The sequence below is a fragment of the Procambarus clarkii genome, chromosome 82 (genome assembly GCF_040958095.1).
Source record: "Procambarus clarkii isolate CNS0578487 chromosome 82, FALCON_Pclarkii_2.0, whole genome shotgun sequence".
Taxonomy (NCBI): Eukaryota; Metazoa; Arthropoda; class Malacostraca; order Decapoda; family Cambaridae; genus Procambarus; species Procambarus clarkii.
This window is the reverse complement of record NC_091231.1, coordinates 22,227,238-22,247,363: the sequence shown is the minus strand read 5'-3', so window position 1 is coordinate 22,247,363 and position 20,126 is coordinate 22,227,238. Positions and strand designations below refer to the sequence as shown.

At 44.4% G+C, this 20,126-nt stretch overlaps 1 protein-coding gene and 1 non-coding gene across 2 annotated transcripts in view; one reads left to right on the top strand and one right to left on the bottom strand.

The window, feature by feature from the left end:
* The window catches only part of LOC123751065 (sulfotransferase 1A1-like), a 107,228-nt gene extending 89,230 nt beyond the window's left edge, over window positions 1–17,998 (top strand). The window contains exon 6 of the mRNA XM_069316136.1: window positions 17,808–17,998. The gene's annotated coding sequence lies outside the window, so the exon portion shown is untranslated. The remainder of the gene's footprint in view (window positions 1–17,807) is intronic.
* Window positions 12,599–12,717, bottom strand: LOC138358317 (5S ribosomal RNA). Its single transcript, XR_011225322.1, has one exon. It is a non-coding gene; the product is annotated as a 5S ribosomal RNA (ribosomal RNA).
* Window positions 17,999–20,126: the final 2,128 nt, after the last annotated feature.

Genomic DNA, 20,126 nt, shown 5'->3' with positions numbered 1-20,126 from the left:
GCGTTGGAATTGAGCTGTGTTGTTTACCATACAGTTCATTTCGTGAGTATAGTTTATTTTTTTACTTTTTCTTTTCATATTTTCATTTCATTTTTTAACTTTTTTATTATATTTCAGTGATGAAAACATTAGATCACTTGATGTTCCCAATTTTCTGATGGGTACATCAGACCATTTGGGAAGGCATCGGACAAGGGAGGGAGGGAATGGAGGGGAAGGACGAGGGGACGGTGGTGTTTGGTATGCAGGGGACGAGTGAATGGAGAATGGTGGGGAGGACAAAGGGACAAGGGAGTGAGGCATTGTGGGAAGGAAGAGGGGATAGTGGAGTGGGGAATGGTGGGGAGGCAGACGTGATGGGTGAGGGGGCATTGGTGGGAAGGGCTGGGGGACAGGGAAGGTTGCTGTGGCTCAGCAATGCACATGCGTTGCTGAACCACAGCAACTCGTGGCTGGGTACTGAAGGCAGAGTAGAATATAAATAAAACATGTAAATGTTCGTTTATTCAAAATCGCAAATCTCCGAAAGTTCTTCACCGATCTCTTTGAAATTTTCACACAACATTCAATGCGCATCCGAGGAGGTTTTTATATACACACTATATAGCTGTCGCGTATGTGATGGGAAAAAAACTTTTTTTTTTTAAACTGTCTTTCATGTAAGGGAAATCTTCGAAACCTCTTAACCGATTGCTTTAAAATTTTGACTCGCCCTTGCATTTGAATAGGTGCAAGTTTTTCTATACCTACTATGTACATGCCTCACCTGTGACAGGAAAAAAACTTTTTTTTTTAAACTGTGCAATCTGTTGGACGAAAGAGCTGTGGGAACCGACCTGTGAGATTTATATTTATTTAATTTATATGAATTTATATTTACGTTAATTTGTATACTTCGATAGCAATTTGTATAATGATAAGTGGACTGTAATACTGCAATAATCTCATAATCTCACAAATCGATCCTCTACACATTAGGGGGGGGTTTATATTAATTGAATATATATGCAGCCAATCAAACTACAGTAATAGACTACATACATTGAAGAGGTTCCTTATCTTATAGTACAGCAGGTTAGTCCACCAGGTATAACTAGGGTGTAGACACCAAATTATCCTCTTTGAGGTAGCTTCCATCACCCAGTAACTGGTGCACAAAATCTTGCTTCCTCGTCTTGACCTGTCAAAAGGGCGCTAGCTGTAAAGCCAAAATCCTATATATGACAAGTATTTCAGAGAAAACTGTACATGGAACAATGAAGACCTGGTTTAATTACCTTTAGTTTGAGGCTATATCGTGCTCTAACCGGCTAACCCTACCCAATGACATTAATGGCCACTAATGATAGATAATGGGTTTCGGAAAGAACACTTAACTTGATTTGATGACAGCGTGTTGAAAATGGTACACCTTTGGTTTCCATAACACTACGTCCAAGTAAATTTAACAGGAGCCGTATTTGCACCCGTATGCCTCTGGTCTAGTAAAAACAATGGCCGCCCTCCTTCCCCACTGTATTCCGACTTTTACCCGGTTATCCATTCCTCAGTCCTTACCCGTTGGCAGGCTTCTTGGGTGTCTGTTACTGGTAACAAGCTACGTACTCTTAAATGTTGTGTTTCATCGTGGCAGTCCTCCTTCCACCGTAACCGGCGGTGGGAAACAGCTCTGGCGACGTTGCGTATTGGCCATACTCGCTTAACCCATGGTCACTTGATGGAGCGCCGCCCTGCTCCTTATTGTCCTAGTTGCATTGTCCCTCTTACGGTCGTGCATGTCCTTCTTGAATGTCCTGACTTCCAGGACAAGCGTGTGTCTTGCTTTCCGACCGCCCCTCGCGGTCACCTGTCCCTCGATAGAATTCTTGGTGACTCGGATACTTTTGATATCATTCGCCTTATGCGTTTTTGTTCTCGTATTGGCATCCTTGGTGATATTTAGCGCCCTCTGATTATTTTGCGTCTTTGATGGTGCTACATAGCCTTCCCGGTTTGGTGCCTTCTTTTGATAATTACTTACTTACTCCTTCCCCACTGACGCCTGGCTTACATTGTCCAGATTTCAGAAAGTGATAGAAGGGTCACATTTACTCTACTTTAATATTGATAATTAAGTTAATTTATATAAGATGTTTTTATGATGGTAAAGTCCAAAGACTAATGTATTTAAGAATAATTCCCAGCATAATAGGTGGTGAATTATAATAGTATGTGGTGATGATATCCCGTTTTCTATAGACGGTAATTCCACTACAAGTTACGTTTTCTATGGGTTACTTGTTTATACATTACAGCAGTTATCTGTCTGTATGATATATTAAATGGTGTCGGATTTTCCGACATAATTCCCCAGGGGCTGCTCACGGGTCGAAGTCCTATTTAGAACAGACGAACACCGATACTCCTCCTTCGAATTATTAGATTAATTTGATGTTAGTAGTTAGTAATCACACATTTGTGCGTCTGTTCGTACAGGACGGATGTCCCGTACTAGAGTTGCAGGGGTTAGAAGTCTAATGCGATTTCATTTCCCTGTCAACTCTTGAAAGGCTAATATTCAAGCCTAATTACATATTATTTAACCCAGAAGACTGGATGTGATCAAGTACTACAGTCAAGTATGATTCAGGGACTGCAGTGAGATCAGTGACATTAGATATAACTTGAACTTTGTTCAGGTAACTAGTCACTGATATATAAACACTGAGGCCCATGGAATACATCTTGATTAAATAATAAATGTATCAAATCAGTCATCAGATTTATTGGGGTTTAATTTAGTTAATTGATTCAGAAGATTGAATAGCTCATCATTAAAGTAAAGTATGGTTCTGAGACTGCAGTGGGTTCAGTGACATTGGTCACAGTGACTTGTAGCTGTTTTAGGCTACTGTTCACTGATTTGCCACTGAGGCCTCATGAACTCATCTTCAGCTTCAAATGATGATACTAACATCAACCTCTGTTGGTATAGTCAGCTGTAATCTCCTTAGTATAATGCTACTGGAGAAATATAATCAGCTGACAAATTTAGATTTCTATTGGTATTGTTTATCTGCAGCCATAGGTCTCCTCAGGCTTGATACTGGGCCTGAGAGTAATTTACCTCCTGCAGAGTTTAACATGGTTATACCCTGATACTTAGTAGGGCTACCGATGAATCGATGGCAATAGTCTGTCCCTACAAGGAGACCGAAGTCGGTGAGGTGATCAGACTTAATATTATCTGCCAATTTTATTCCTCTATTTCTCAGGAATTTGGTTGTTGCTCTCAGACCTTGAACTTGTAGGTCTACTGGTATTTTGTCCACCACAATGGCTTGTACTCGACAGACGTACCTGCCTAAGCGTACTGATGGTTGTACCACCTGGTAGACTTGAGGTCCTGCATCTGTTACAAACCCTGAGAAGTTGAATGACATCTGGGCTACAGGCCTTAATTGTAGTTCATCTGCCCACATTTTAGTGATATATGATCTCTGGAATCCTTGGTCAAACAACCCACGGGTATGGACCTTGGCCCTCTTATTCAGGATGGTAATTTGGGCAGTAGGCAAAGTCGTATTACCTTTAGACTTTGCTGATTGGACACTCTTTGTTTGTTGCACCTTGCAGTACTGTACTGTGGTGGGAATGCTATCTTCCACCTTGGGGTTTGGAGACGTTGTTTTGGTGTCTCTGCACAATGCTGCATGGTGCTGACCTTTGTTACACCTACTACAAGGGTGTAATTGGGTATCACAATCCTTGATGTTATGTTTCCTGAGGCACCTCGTGCAATGTTGCAAATCTTTGAGTCGCTCAACACGGGCGTCACTATCAGGAAAATTAGGGCAGTGGTACATTGAATGTTTCTCATTGCAGAACAAACATGTTCCATAGCTTCCTGTACCCTTTGGTGTCACGTTCTTGGGTGACACAGTAACTATAGGCTTGGAGGGTCCCACTGCATATACGCCCACACTGCTACTGTTCCACTTTGGTGTTGAATTATATTGTCTAGATTGATTTGGAGTACCTTTGGTACTCTGTGGTTTACTATTATTGGTTTCTGAGGGTTTACTTGGTGGTTTTAATTTGTCATGTGTTCGTAATGGATGAACTACTGACTTTAAACCTTCAGATATTTCATTCATGGATAAGATACTTTTATTGTAATGAGCACTCATTTGTCTCAATATGTCCCTAGGTATTTTCTCCTGGACAATTATTTTCAAGACCCACTCAGCCCCGTTTGTATCTGCTGTCAGGCTGAGGGCATTGATCAATGATTCTACCTCCAGCTTGAAGACTTGGAGTGAATCAGCTGAAGCCTCCGGTGGGGGTAAATGCAACAGCTCATGAACTAAATGTGATGTTCTTACTTCTGGATCAGCATAATTATCCTTGAGGAGTTTTACTGCCAGATCATAGCCGTCATTAGTTAATCTCAGATGGGATACAACTGTTTTAGCCTCACCTGATAATTGGCCTTGCAAATAAGAGAATTTACTACTCTTTGGTAAAGATTGTTTTGAGTCTACAAGGTCAACGAATTTGTTCCAAAATTCGTCCCAATCTTCCTCATCTTTTCCTGAGAAAGTGGGTAAATTAATTGGAGGGAGTCGAGCTTCTGCTTGACTCGTATTAGATGCAACTGTTGTTGTTGTTGCTGTTGCCTTGTTCTGGGCAATTAATTTGACATAAGGCTGTAACGTGGCCTGAGTGTGATCTTCATAATTCGCAAGATCAACCATAATGTCGTCTATTTCTGTTTCTGATAAATTAGTGTTGGCAAGTTCAGCCACATATGTTGCTATTTGGCATTTGATTTGCTCAAATTTACCTGCAGCTGCTTGATAATAGCTTTCCAGGTCAGCATAATCAACTGTTGATTGTTGTGACAAATCTTCACATTTCTTGATCTGTCTTGTTAAGTGGCCTTTAAGACCTGCAAGGGTTCTTTTCATTCTCCCTGCATTATCCATACTGGCTAGTTGGTAAAGCCTTGTAGGGCTTGTACTGGGGCTGCTCATAATACTGAGCAAGCACTAATGGTAGCCTAGGGTAAATTCTGCACTCACTAGGCAATAATCCTACCTCTTCTAGAGGTTAGCACTTAAAATTAATACACATTATATATATACAATCATACACACTAATGATTTGAGTGATAAACCAGTGTCACTGGAAGTACCTTTAGGTTAGCTCTTCTATATCACCCTAGGATGGTAGAGACACTAATTATTCACTCAAAGGTGTAATGATCATAAGTAAATTATTATATATACACAACTCAACTCGAGTTGATAAAAATTACACCCAAAATAGGGTCTGGACCATTCATTAATGGTGTTAGGTTGTTGAATATAGTACAACTGACTATGGTAATAATGGGACTAGGATGAACGATAATAGTTCAACTAGTCAATGGTAAATATCCTACCCTGTTGTGGGTTGGCAATTAGTAAATATTAAACTGTGATCACTAGTGCAATATATATTAAATAATTCTCTATTTTGGAGAAATAATATACACAATTATTGATAATAGCCTCTTAATTAGCCTCTATGAAACTTCTAATATTATCAAGAAGTATTAAATATTATTAGTGACCTCGCGAAATAAACTCCACAAAATTCGTAGATAATCTCTCGCGAAATGTAACACCACGAAATCCGTGAACAATATCGCGAAGACACAGTCACTAATTTGGCTGGCTTCTATATTAGCGCTGTCATTTCACAGAATAACACGCCACCAAATCTGTGGGTGTACATGAAACCGCTGACAAAGCTGATCTGAACTGAGCGGGGCTCGTGAACTCGCACGAGTCAACGCCGCCGTCATTGACTGCTGGCTTTGTTTAAATAACACTGCACTAGTATATTTAATGAATCCACTGGTTAACTGGTTCATCCGGTACTAAGATGACCAAATGTGGGTTCAAAGAATCAAATAATCCGTCATCCGGTTCGAAGATGACCAAATAATGTGGGAACTGACCTGTGAGATTTATATTTATTTAATTTATATGAATTTATATTTACGTTAATTTGTATACTTCGATAGCAATTTGTATAATGATAAGTGGACTGTATTTCTGCAATAATCTCATAATCTCACAAATCGATCCTCTACACATTAGGGGGGGGTTTATATTAATTGAATATATATGCAGCCAATCAAACTACAGTAATAGACTACATACATTGAAGAGGTTCCTTATCTTATAGTACAGCAGGTTAGTCCACCAGGTATAACTAGGGTGTAGACACCAAATTATCCTCTTTGAGGTAGCTTCCATCACCCAGTAACTGGTGCACAAAATCTTGCTTCCTCGTCTTGACCTGTCAAAAGGGCTCTAGCTGTAAAGCCAAAATCCTATATATGACAAGTATTTCAGAGAAAACTGTACATGGAACAATGAAGACCTGGTTTAATTACCTTTAGTTTGAGGCTATATCGTGCTCTAACTGGGTAACCCTACCCAATGACATTAATGGCCACTAATGATAGATAATGGGTTTCGGAAAGAACACTTAACTTGATTTGATGACAGCGTGTTGAAAATGGTACACCTTTGGTTTCCATAACACTACGTCCAAGTAAATTTAACAGGAGCCGTATTTGCACCCGTATGCCTCTGGTCTAGTAAAAACAATGGCCGCCCTCCTTCCCCACTGACGCCTGGCTTACATTGTCCAGATTTCAGAAAGTGATAGAAGGGTCACATTTACTCTACTTTAATATTGATAATTAAGTTAATTTATATAAGATGTTTTTATGATGGTAAAGTCCAAAGACTAATGTATTTAAGAATAATTCCCAGCATAATAGGTGGTGAATTATAATAGTATGTGGTGATGATATCCCGTTTTCTACAGACGGTAATTCCACTACAAGTTACGTTTTCTATGGGTTACATGTTTATACAATACAGCAGTTATCTGTCTGTATGATATATTAAATGGTGTCTGGTATGGTATGGTATATTAAATTTTCCGACAAGAGCAACACATACTGTAATCTCTGAAAGTTCTTCACCGATTGCTTTGAAATTTTGACAACATTCCATTCGAATACATGCAAGTTTATATGTACATACTATATAGATGCAACACCTGTGACAGGTAAAAACATGTTTTTTTTTTTAAAAAGCCATCTGTTACACGAAGAGCAATACGTGCTATGCAAAATATATTACAATTCCGTTTCAATGTTTCTGATTTCATTGACATATTGAATTTTCATAGATTTAGTTTTGTTTTCATTTTTATTTATTTTGTGTGGCATTGCATTGAAACTGAGCTGTGTTGTTTACCATACAGTTCATTTCGTCAGATTAGTTTATTTATTTTCTCATTTTTTTCTATTCCTTTTTTAACTGGTTTTCTTATATTTCAGTGATGGGAACATCAGATCATTTGATGTTCCCAATTTTCTGATGGGAACATCATATCATTTGGAAATGCTTCGGACGAGGGAGTGGGGAATGGTGGGGAGGATGAGGGGATGGAAGTGGGGAATGGTGGAGGACGACGATGGGACAGGGAAGGGGGTAATGGTGAGGGGGATGAGGGAACAGGGCAGTTGGGGATGGTGGGGACGAGGGGACAGTGGAGTGGAGAATGGTGAGGAGGACAAGTAGACTGGGGAGTGGTGGATGGTGGGGAGGATAAGGGGACAGGGAGGGGGGAATGGTAGGGAGGACGAGAGGACAGGAGAGTGGGAGATGGTGGGGAGGACGAGGAGATGGTGGAATGGGGAATGGTAGGGAGGACAAAGGGACGGAGGAAAGGGGGCATTGGTGGTGAGGACAAGGGGACGGGGAAGTGGGGAATGGTTGGGAGGATGTGGGGATGGAGGAATGGTTTGGAGGACGAGGGGATGGGGTAGGGGAATGGTTGGGAGGACTGGGAGACGGAAGGTTGCTGTGGCTCAGCAACGCACATGCGTTGCTGAGCCACAGCAAGGCATAGCCAGGTACAGCTAGTTTGGTAATAAATTAACTAACTTTATTAACTTTGTTAATTTAAAGATTTTTCATGATTAAATAAGCGTTTATAATTTGATTAAGAAGCGTTTATAATGTTGTTATAAATAAGAAGCGTTTATAACTTTGTTAAAATTTATGTAAGTACGAGAGTTGTCTTGAAGCTCCTTGTTGTTATTAGAGTATCAGTTGTAGAGACTTTAGTTTCTTATTGTTTACAGTGACCTGTTTTATGTCCCAGTAAACTGGCGTTGTTTTAACTAGCCTTTTTCACTTTACCGTAGACACATATTGAAACATGGCCAGGCTATGGTTGGCCAGCAATGCTGTGGATCATGAGGTCATGACATATGTAAAATGGACATTTTATTGGTCTTTCCTACTGGTCTCCTAAATGAGGCAAATGCAATGTTTGCAACTTTGACTAAAACTCCCACAAGGAACTTACAACAATGAGATATGAATAATAGAATTCAATCTTTTTTGATGTGATACAAAACATGCTACAGGGGTCAGCCTGTACATCATAGAGACACTCATCTTTACAAGGCTACTGAACACCACAAATGATAGTGGAAGTGCTGATATTCAAAATAAGTCATAAACGTGGTGATTGTCCCTGTATATAAATCACCAAGTTCAAATCCTTAGCTGTTTAAAGATATATTTACAAAAATAGAATACTGCTTAGAAAATCTCTCAAACCTTGCTCCAAACATCTTCTGGCTTGGTAACTTCAGCTTACAACACCTAAAATGGAAAAATGTAGCAAATAGTTATAACAGAGAAAATTTCAGGAAGTAGGTTAAGTGAACAGTCATACACAGATGATCTCTTGCAGATGTGTGACAGATTTGCCTTAAACTCTTGCAGATGTGTGACAGATTTGCCTTAAACCAGCAATAGAAGAACTATGAAAGATAACACCTTAGATCTTATTTTTACAAACAATGATGAACTTATTAGAGACATAATAATTACAAATATATGTTAATCAAATCACAACCTAATTTAAGTTCAGATAAGCATGTGCAATAGACTTGTGCAGCCAGGCTCAAATCCAAGAGGAGGAAAATTCAGCAAATTCAATTTCAATAAAAAACCAAGATTGAATGTAATGAAACGCCATGTTCTGGGTGAGTCCCGGAGGCTCTCCGGAGCTATCCAGACTGATGTGGATATGTATAACTTTCTGGCATCAGTCAATGTGAATGGAGTTCTCGACCACGGCCAGAACCTGGCTCTCTCAGAGAGCATGTAGAGCAATGGCCTATAGAAACCCAGTGTCGTTGGGAGCATTCTATGTATGCCATTGACCGGGTCTGGTACCCAGAAAAGTAGGATCCTCAAAACAAACCCATATTCTGGTGATAAATTGCTACCGAAAGCCAAATGAATGGACAGAACTCCACAAACGGAAAGTAACAAACGAGCATGACGTCATGATGCCGCCACGCCGTTGTCTGCGCAACCCCCCCCCCCCATCCCCAGGAGGGGAATAGGGGAGCCCCAGACCCTCGCGCTGGCGATCCACCCACCAGTTTGTAGGCTGGATGTTAAAACTCGTGAGAAACACTGACGACCCGAGGGAAGGAGGGATGCTGGGGAGCCTCCGGGACTTGCCCAGAAAATGGCGTTTCAATATGTTCAATGCTCGTTTTCTGGGGGGAGCCCCGTCGGCTCATCGGAGCTACCTCACCAAATTTAAGGAAAAGAGGGAAGGACCTGGGAAGCAGAAGTCACTCGCCCAAAGACAAAAAAGATATCTGGCAAAACCAAAGAACTGTGCAGACGACCCAGGAGACCCGAACCCTGTAATAGGAAGGAGGGAAGGGAACCCCTGCCAACCCAAAGCACGGCCACAACCAGAGAGACCAAAACGCATAGACAACGCAACGCAGAGAGCCGCAACCAAACATCACATGATGCACCACGGCCTGACCAACCAAGCATCAACCACCCAAGGACCCCTCCGGAAAGCAGCAGACTCGTACAACGTCAGAAAAGGAGACGACTGCAACCGAACAAACCTACAACCAGGCCCAAAAGAGCAGAAACCCTGCGCTGGAGGAGAGCATGAAGCTCCTCAACCTGACCCCCAGAGGCCAATGTCAACAGGAAAAGACCCGAAGAAAAAAAACCCGAACCGAAGGGGCCACTACAAACCAAGGTGAAGAGAGAAAAAGAGAGCACCCCTACCAAAGACAAGGACGGCTAAGGCGGTGCATGAGCAAGGCGGAGGTGAAACTATGCAAAAGACAGCAGATGAAATGGAGCAGACGGAACATCAATACCGAACACAAGCATGAGCAGCTCCGCCAGCGCTACATGATACGAGGCAACAGTATTCAGCATAAGATGACGGTCTGGAAACAACCATGAAAGGAAGGACAAAACAACCCTATAAGAGACCGAAGGACACCTATGCAATGATAGGAAAAAAAAAGGACCGCTAGGAACTTCATTCTGTCGTCGAGATGAAGCAAGCAGGTGGGAGCCTAATAACCAAGCAACCAGCTCTCCATACAAATGGTGATAAACACGAGTCAGAAACTCCAGACACGAAGACTTGAGGAGAATAACAAACCAGCCTCGTAATGGGCTGGACCTATCTGCTGAAAGAAGTAGAGCTGCAGGAAGACCCTCGGGTTTGGACGCTGGGCAAGCAGCGCCTGAAACAGACTGGGCCAGCTACCAAGAAGCCAGAACAACAACTCTCCCCCGGTAAGTCTCCAAGCATTCCAGGACCCGGAGCAACCAAGCAGAACCGGAGGGAAGAGGAACAGGAAACCCCCACCTTGCCCAGTCCTTCCCGAAGGCATCGACTTCGACGGCCTTGCAGTCGGAGAAGGGCTCCACGAATACCTTGAGATGCTACGACTGTGCCAACGCGAAGAAGTCCACCTCCGGAGGCCCGAACGTCTGGCAGAGCCAACAGGAGGAGTCAGTGCCGACTGTTCACTCCGTGGAAGGGAACGAAGTGGGACTGGCCATCTGCCAGGACAATGGTCACCACTCAAACGTGAACTGCCAGGACACCCAAACCCCGAAAATTCAGCAGACGAGTCATCCAAAGCGACCAGCTTCAAGCCAAGGACCGCATCAAACCCTCCGCAGTACAGAGAAGGAACCACTGTGGAACAGTCTGACTGGAGCCGGATCGTCGATCCGAGAGCGACCCGAATCCTCCGGACCGACATCAACACAGCAGCAAACTCTCGCGCCATGCAGTGAGCCCGACAGAAGGACAGACTCCATCGCCCCTGGCCGGTCAGGTGAGCACTGGTCACAAGGCCCCCAGCCAAGGGACGACGCGTCCATGAATAAACCGAGCGAGGACTTGGGTAGGCACCAAGGCACTGAACCCCGGAACCCAAAGAGGAAGACGGCAAACCGAGACAAAGCCCCCGGAGGCCGAACGCAGCAGCCACGAGAGAGGCAGAAGGGACTTTCCCGCCGGAACCCAAACAGTCGACAAAGCCACACCCGACCCAGCAGGTAGACCATCATGGCAAAAATCAGGCTCCTGCATAAATCCTCGAGCAATCGCCGTGTGTATATAACTCTCAGGAGCCCTCAGAAATGACAAAGGTGGGAACGTAGGCGAAGTAGAGCCGCGGGAGGAAGAGACAAGGAAGCAGTCCGAGTGTCCCCCACAAGACCCAGCTAAGACCGAACCCGAGAGGGAGCCAGATGGGACTTCCTCCAGTTCACCACGAACCCGAACCCAGCGAACCGGGAAAGAACCAAAACCCTGGCGAGCAGACACGCAGACTGGCCAGAACCAGCCAGAACCTGAACACCTAACAGATGCAAGCAGACCACCACGACCATAAGTAAGGCATGTGAAAACGCAAGGCGCCAGGTACAAACCGAATGGAAGACAAAGAAAACGGTAACCCCTACGCCCAACAATGAAAACCTAGCCAGACCCAGAACTGAGGATGAATTGGGATGTGCCAAGATGCGTCTGCACGGTCCAGGGACTCCATCCAAGTGTCCGGCTCCAACCGAAGACGGACCTGGGGCTGTGTAACCATTTGAAGGAGGGGCAAAACCCATGAACTAGACAGTTCATTCAGTCCGTGCAGTCCCATGTCGGGACCGAAACAGGCGAGAACCCACCGGGAAAACGAGGTCTCATTGACCACGCCCAAACGAACCACTATGACAAAACCCAAACAGAGCACAGGAGAAGAAGCCCGCAAAAGAACCGACGCACCTGTGAGTACCCGAATGGCACGCATGACGATCCCCCCCACCAAACAGAACAGAAGGCACGAATCCGGCACCACTGGCCCACTATGACGGAAGAACTCCGAGCCCTGGCAAGACCCTTTTGTGAAAGCCCCCTCCACGAGCCCCGGAGGTTATCTTGAGATGATTTCGGGGCTTTTTAGTGTCCCCGCAGCCCGGTCCTCGACCAGGCCTCCACCCCCAGGAAGCAGCCCGTGACAGCTGACTAACACCCAGGAACCTATTTTACTGCTAGGTAACAGGGGCACAGGGTGAAAGAAACTCTGCACAGTGTTTCTCGCCAGCGCCTGGGATCGAACCCAGAACCACAGGATCACAAGACCAGCGTGCTGTCCGCTCGGCCGACCGGCTCCCCTAAACATTATTGCCAACAGCATTTGGTGTTCCCAGCCGGTCACCCATCCAAGTACTAACCAAACCCAACGTTGCTTAACTTCGCTGATCGGACGAGAAGCGGTGTTCTCAACGTGGTATGGCCGTTGGCCAGAGGACTAATAAGTCTGACATAGGACGGCAACGAGATGAAGCTGCTCGCAGACACTGCTCAACCACAGACTGCAAACAACAACGACCAAAATAACCGACGCACCTGTGAGTACCAGAACGGCACGCATGGCAATCCCCCGCCAAACAGAACAGAAGGCACGAATCCGGCGCCACTGGCCCTCCATGACGGAAGAACTCCGAACCCTGGCATGACCCTGCATGACCCTTCCAGGAAAGCCCCCCTCCACGAGCCCCCTGGAAGACTAACAAGTCCGACATAGGACGGCAACGAGACAAAGCTGCCCGCAGACACTTAACAAACACAGACTCTGCAAACAGCAACGGCCAAAAAAGGCGAAAAAAAACAGAAGAGCCAGGGGCCCAAGCAGATTCAAGGGAAAAAGAAAGCACTGCCCGCTGACAAAATGGATGCCAAGCCTCCAACGAGAAGAGGGCAGTTTGCAAACCAGGACGACCCCCGGGAACTTCATAACAAACCAAGTAAGGACAAGAAGATCCATACATGAAGAATGCTGAACCACTACGAAGGTGTAGTCACCTTACCAGGTCGCGCAGGAGGTAAGCCACAAGGGCATCCCGCACATGGAACTAAATGTAGGAAGCCAAAAACCTCCACAAGCTGGAACCGAAGAACGTACGGGAGATCGCAATTAAACTCAGGGAGGAGTAGAGGAAACCAAAACCAATGCGTAATAGGAGGGAGAGAAGAGAAAACCACTCCTTGCAACACCAAGCCCCGCTCAAAGGGTACAAAAACCCAGGCAGGGTCCAACGGGGCCCAAGAACCCCTACTCTGAGGACCCAGACCCATACTCATTGGTAGGAGGAACAGGCTCGAATGCCTCCGCCGCCACCCTGGAAGAGGACACCCCCGAAACCACCCAAGTCTCAACACAAACTAGATCCTGCTCCGCCTCCTAACCCACTGATGGGTCGGAGCCAGAAGCAAGGATGGGGAGGGGCGGGACCGGACACACAACAGAAGGGAAAGGAAGGGCGGAAGGTACCAAAGTCGAAATGACTCTTACCCCCTAGGTCCGGGTCCCTAAAACCAAAACGTGGCAATTTCGGGGCATCCGGGGAAAGCAACGAACCCATCGCATTGCAGCAACCAGAACTTAGCATGCAACGCAGCTGCTGCTTGCACCCTCAGATCATGATCAGTAGCGAGGGTGAAATGGAGCACGAACTCACAACAAACGTCGCACGACTCCGGGTCAGAGGTATCATCGACCCTACAGGCACCATGGCGGAGGCACAACCGGTGAATGTCACCCTGACACAAGGGGACAGAGCAACCATCAACCTCGCACGAAGTGAGGAGGGGGACCCAAGGGTCACATCAATTGGACCACAGAGCCCCCACGGGGTTTCCCCAGGGCCCTTAGCCTTGGTAACGCACTAAGAGAAGCCCAGGCAGGGTACTGCAAACCGGCGCCCAAAACTACCAAGCAGTCTTCTAAACCTGAACCCCCGGGATGTGTCCACTCACGAGTGCCAAGCAGGGGGGTACCACCAAAAACATTGATATATATAAGAGAATGACCCTGAAGATAAAGAGGTAGCAACCAACCAAAGGCAGACCCCCTCCCTCCCAGGCAGGAAAAACAAAAACAAAAGAAAACCCCCACAAGGAGACAACATACCCAAGCAGAACAGAGCCGGCTGCTAAAATATGTAATAACTAGCTATGCAGTACCCTGCGCCCCTACCATTGACGAAACCTGCCTCCTTCCCAGAGGCAAACAAGGGCAAGAAAACCCTTGCTGACTCCATGGGCAGTCAGTACATAGTATAGTAGGCATTCACCAGTCTCAGGAGACTATGGAGTTGTGCTCTGGTTGTCGGTCTGGAGTGGCCTCTCCAGGGCGCAAAGCATGGGTAGGTTGATATGGAGGAGAAGCTGTTACCCATGCAACAAGCCCCCCCCCCCCTCTCCACTGCGCCGAAAGTCGCCAATTCAAAGGCCAACACCAATACGATTGATTCCAGCTCCGTCGCGGGAACTGTGAGCTCCGGAGTTGGCCTCGAAGTTGGCGAAAGAAAGCACAGACTCCAAACCTGGGGACCGCCGTGGTCGGGGCCAGAGAAGAATCACCCCATCAAGGGCAAGAACGACCTCGGCCTCTAGAAGCATACCCTAGGCCGCACGAGCCCCAGGAGGTTGACGTCCCGGTCTTTTTAGGATGGGGTTCCTGACAGAGATCGTCACAGCCCTCTTTCACCCAAGGCCGGTTTCCTTCAAGACCAATTAGAAGGAAGAGTGATAATTTTTAAATACAACAATTATTACTATCATAATAATACTATAATTAATTATTTATTATCAACAGGCCGGTGATAACTATAAAGCAGTAAAAAGACACAACGGAGGAAAACCCCAAGGTGAAGGCTTGGTGGACCCAATCCGCTAGGGCAGTACTTACTAGGGAAGGAAACCCTAGGCGCATGCATCCCGAGTACCGTAGAATATTAGTCCTGGCTTACACACGACCTGTAGAGACAGCCCACGCCGCAAGGCACAGAAGCTGAAACCAAAGCAGAAACCAGAGGCACACGACCTGTCAGTAACACATCAGCCAAGAACTTGTGGGAGGATTGCCAGCGCGAAGGTCTGAGTTGAGGGTCCCCCTTCCCCTGCCTGGGGAAGGGGAGAGGGATTACACAGACAGAGGCGCGGCGGCATGATGACGTTATGCTCGTTTGCTACTTTTCGTTTTGGGAGTTCTGTCCAATCGTTCGGCTTTCGGTAGCAATTTTTCACCAGAATAGAGGTTTGTTTTGGGGCGCCTATCTTTCTGGGTGCAAGACCCGGTCGATGACAGACATAGAATGCTCTCAACCACACTGGGGTTTCTATAGGCCAATCTTTCTCGTGCCTCTCTGAGGGGGCCAGGTTCTGGCCGTGGTCCCCGATAGGCAAGGACTCCATGCACATTGACTGATGCTAGAAAGTTATACATATCCATATCACCCTAGATTGCTCAAGGGAGCCGACGGGGCTCCCCCAGAAAACTTATTAACTGTGAACAAATAAACAAAGACCTCACAGAAATATGCTTGGAGAGACATATAGATAATGCAAACTTAAACTAGTGCTTGGAGAAAATAGACACAGTAGCACTAGAAGCATGTGCAAGTCACATACCAATACATTAATATACAATGTTTATTCAAAAGAAATTCTAAGGAGAAAGGGAAAAAAATGGAAACTGTAACAAGAATGGCGTTCCCTCTATAGGCGAAGAAAACAAATTGCAGAACATGTTTAACGTTCAATTCTATCCTGAGAACGACGAGGAAGGCTATGTAGAGAAATAGAAACAATTGAGCTAAAGTTGCAAGAACCATATAAAAATTCAGGAGAGGCAGAGCAAAAGGTGAAAGCAAATTAGAGAGGAATCCAAAATACTTTTTCTCCTATGTACAATCTAAAACATTAACTACATCTTGCATTGGATCCTTGCACAAGGGTGATGGAATCATCACAGACGAGAGAAAAGGAATGAGTGAAATACTGAGGTTACAGTAGGATTCTGTTTTCAGTGAACCCTGAACACATAGCAGATCAATGATGCAAACGAATACTTATTGAATGTATCACCACGATTGAACCAAATATCAGATGTCACCCCTAACCCCATTTGACTTGGAAGTTGCCAAAAACAACATGACCATGCACTCTGCACCAGGCCCAAATTCCTGGAATTCCATATTCATGAATTTAATAGCTTCTTTTAATCGGTTGGTGATAACCTTGCCAGTAAAATTCCACAGACCCCGACACACAATAACACATATCTCTCAGACAGCTATCCAAACTCTATTCTCCTTTCACCAGTCAGCCCGACAGATGTTGTGTCCATCATATACTCACTAAAAACCGAACCTGGGAACATCAGTGAAATTCCATCCATTATATACAAGAGCGCTTCTCAAGCCATTGCGCCACCCAAAGCTGTGATGTTCAACAAATCCTTAGAGTGTCACACCTTCCCTGTAACCTTTAAAAATAGCAAGAGTAACGCCAATTCATAAAGGAGGCAACCAGGCGGATATAACCAATTAGTAGTGAAATATACGCCTAGAACCGCGCACGCCATCTGCCCAGGTGGCTCTATAGAGCCAGCTGGGCAGGTGGTGTGCAGGTGTCTAGTTGCAAAGGGTTTGGGGGAAATTTTCCCGGAAGTTGTGGCGTGTCGGACGCGTGTGAGCGTCTGGTGTTTGGGAATGCAGTCAGGAAAGATGGGAGGTCATGTTGTTGGGGGTGTAGGAGAGTATGTGGGCTATGTGGTAGAGTAAGAAATACGAGGATATGAGTGGAATATGCGGAAAGAGTAGTTAAATATGTATGTGTGTTTGCCGTAGACTTATTCCTGTGTGTAGATAATAGTTTTGATTAAAGATGATAGTAAGTAAAGCTATGTAGAGGCTAAGTGTAGGTGTGAGGGGTCCCAACATAGGCGGATATGTTGATGGGGAGGGGTGAGGGGAGCTTCCCCTCGGCATGAGAGTGCTTAGGGCCATTTGTGGTTTGTGGTTTTTCTTCGAGAGAGCAGAGTCCAGGAGGAGATGAGAGCTGCAGCAGGAGGGATGTGGTCCTTTACCTTAATGGTTTTTCGATGTCTTCAGAGTGGTCTGGAGATGTTCACCCCAGCATGGCTCTCCATCCACTGTGGATTTTTAACGAAGGGCGACGTTCTTACTCCCGCCAGCAGGCCCTCACCTGCCAACCATCAATCACTCCCACCCCTCCTCTCCCATACCATCAGGGGTCCCCTCTCCTTCCCCTCCATTACCTTGTAGAGTGGGGCACCCCTCTCCCCCTTACCTTCTAGAGTGGTACGGACCAGGATCACATACCGTCACATCGACCTGAGAAGTGTCACCACATGGCACATCACTTAGTAAACTCAGTCAAAGTCAGTAGGTTAGCGTTTACTAAAAGAGGGAAACATTTCACATCGTCACGGAGACGCGATCTCTACCTACAAATTGTTCTTGTTAACTGTGATCATTGAAATGTATGCATGTTTACTCAATCTCCATCACCTCTTCTTCCTACAGCCATTACTGCTGTGCAGACCTTGTAACACAACGGCGTTATCATAGCAAGACAATGTCACAGAATGGTCAAGACTCCTGAATGAATGAAACAGCAATCCGTCTCGTTAAGGTCTAACCTTCGTGGCGGTTTGAGGCGTAGTGAGATGGACGAGGTACTGGGATGGCCTTACCCTCTCCCCATCCACCCCCACCAAACCCATACCCCCCCTCCCACCCCCTTCCAAGCCCAAACCATCAAGCATCACTACACACTTTCCAGACCAGATGTTCTGTGCAAAGCCTTTAGTATTATTTCTGATCATATGTGTAACCTTGTATCGCAATGTGACCAACATGGTATCATCATTCTTTGCTCAAATAACATTTTTTAAGAATATCGAGAGTCATAAGCGGGTCTTCAATCTTATTATTATACCAAATCATAATTTGTTGTAAACACACCTGCATGGGAAACACATAGCAGTCAGTGGTTTCTCTCTCTCTCTCTCTCTCTCTCTCTCGCTCTATTCAGATCATTTTATAGTTGGGGAAAAGTAACATCAATTCCTTTCTCCTGCCGCTGCTGTTCTCATATCTTTTTTTCATTTCACTTAGACTGACAGCGCACCAGAGGATGGAAGACTAATGTCAATTTTTCGAGCCCCCATCACTCTCACCCTTATAACCTTGTAACGTAACACGACCAACATGATGACATCGTTCTTTGCCCAAATATCATTAATGTAACGTGACCAATATGCTAACTTCGTTCTTTGCCCAAATATCATTTTAAGAGTAACGAGCAACTTTCTGTCCGATGTCTGAATATTGAAATGTGAACCCCATTTACTCAAACACAATATCTCCATTACATCTCATACCATATAAATATTACGGTCTGCAAGTTTTAGACCTCTGTAACACATTGTAACGTAACACAAATCAACTTTCTGCAGTCCAAATAACATTATGAAAGTATGACTTAGTCCATCTCCATTACATCTCTTACCATATAAATATTACTGTCTACCAGTTTTAACCTCTGTAATACATTGTAAAGTAACGCGGAAATCAAATTTCTACAGACCAAAATAACATTTTAAGATCAAAGTATGACTTAGTCCATCTCCTACCATATAAATATTACTGTCTGCCAGTTTTAGCCCTCTGTAACACAATGTAACGTAACGTAACCCAGAAATCATCAACTTTCTGCAGTCTAAAAAACGTCATTTTGAAATGAAAAGTGAGACTTAGTTTATCCCCATTTTATCTCTTACCATATAAATATTGGTGTCCACCAGTTTTAGCCTCTGTAACACATTGAAACGTAACGCAAATCAACTTTCTGCAGTCCAAATAACATTATGAAAGTATGACTTAGTCCATCTCCATTACATCTCTTACTATATAAATATTGGTGTCTACCAATTTTAACCCCTGTAACACATTATAACGTAACGCAAATCAACTTTCTGCAGTCCAAATAACATTATGAACGTATGACTTAGCCTATCTCCATTACATCTCCTACCATATAAATATTACTGTGTGACAGTTTTAGCCCTCTGTAACACATTGTAACGTAACGCAAATCAACTTTCTGCAGTCCAAATAACATTTTTAAATGAAAGTATGACTTAGCCCATCTCCTTTACATCTCATACCATATGAATAGCCCATCTCCATTACATCTCCTACCATATAAATATTACGGTCTACCAGTTTTAGCCTCTGTAACACATTGTAACGTAACGCGGAAATCAATTTTCTACAGACTAAAATAACATTTTTAAATCAAAGTATGACTTAGTCCATCTCCATTACATCTCATACCATATAAATATTACGGTCTGCAAGTTTTAGCTCTCTGTAACACAATGTAACGTAACGTAACGTAACGCAAATCAACTTTTTGCAGTCCAAAATATCATTTTGAAATGAAAAGTGAGGCTTAGTCCATCTCCATTACATCTCTTACCATATAAATATTGGTGTCTACCAGTTTTAGCCCCTGTAACACATTGTAACGTAACGCGGAAATCATCAAATTTCTACAGACCAAAATAACATTTTTAAATGAAAGTAAGACTTAGTCCATCTCCATTACATCTCTTACCATGTAAATATTAGTGTCTACCAGTTTTAGCCTCTGTAACACATTGTAATGTAACGTGAAAAAATCAACATTGTCTGATGACCAAATAACATTATTGAAAATGTCAACCATGTTTAGCCATTACATCCAAACACAAAGAAAAATATTACCGCTTTTCTTTGAGAAACTTATATGTGGTGATCATATCTCCAGAGTCCACACAATAAGCCACACATCACTCA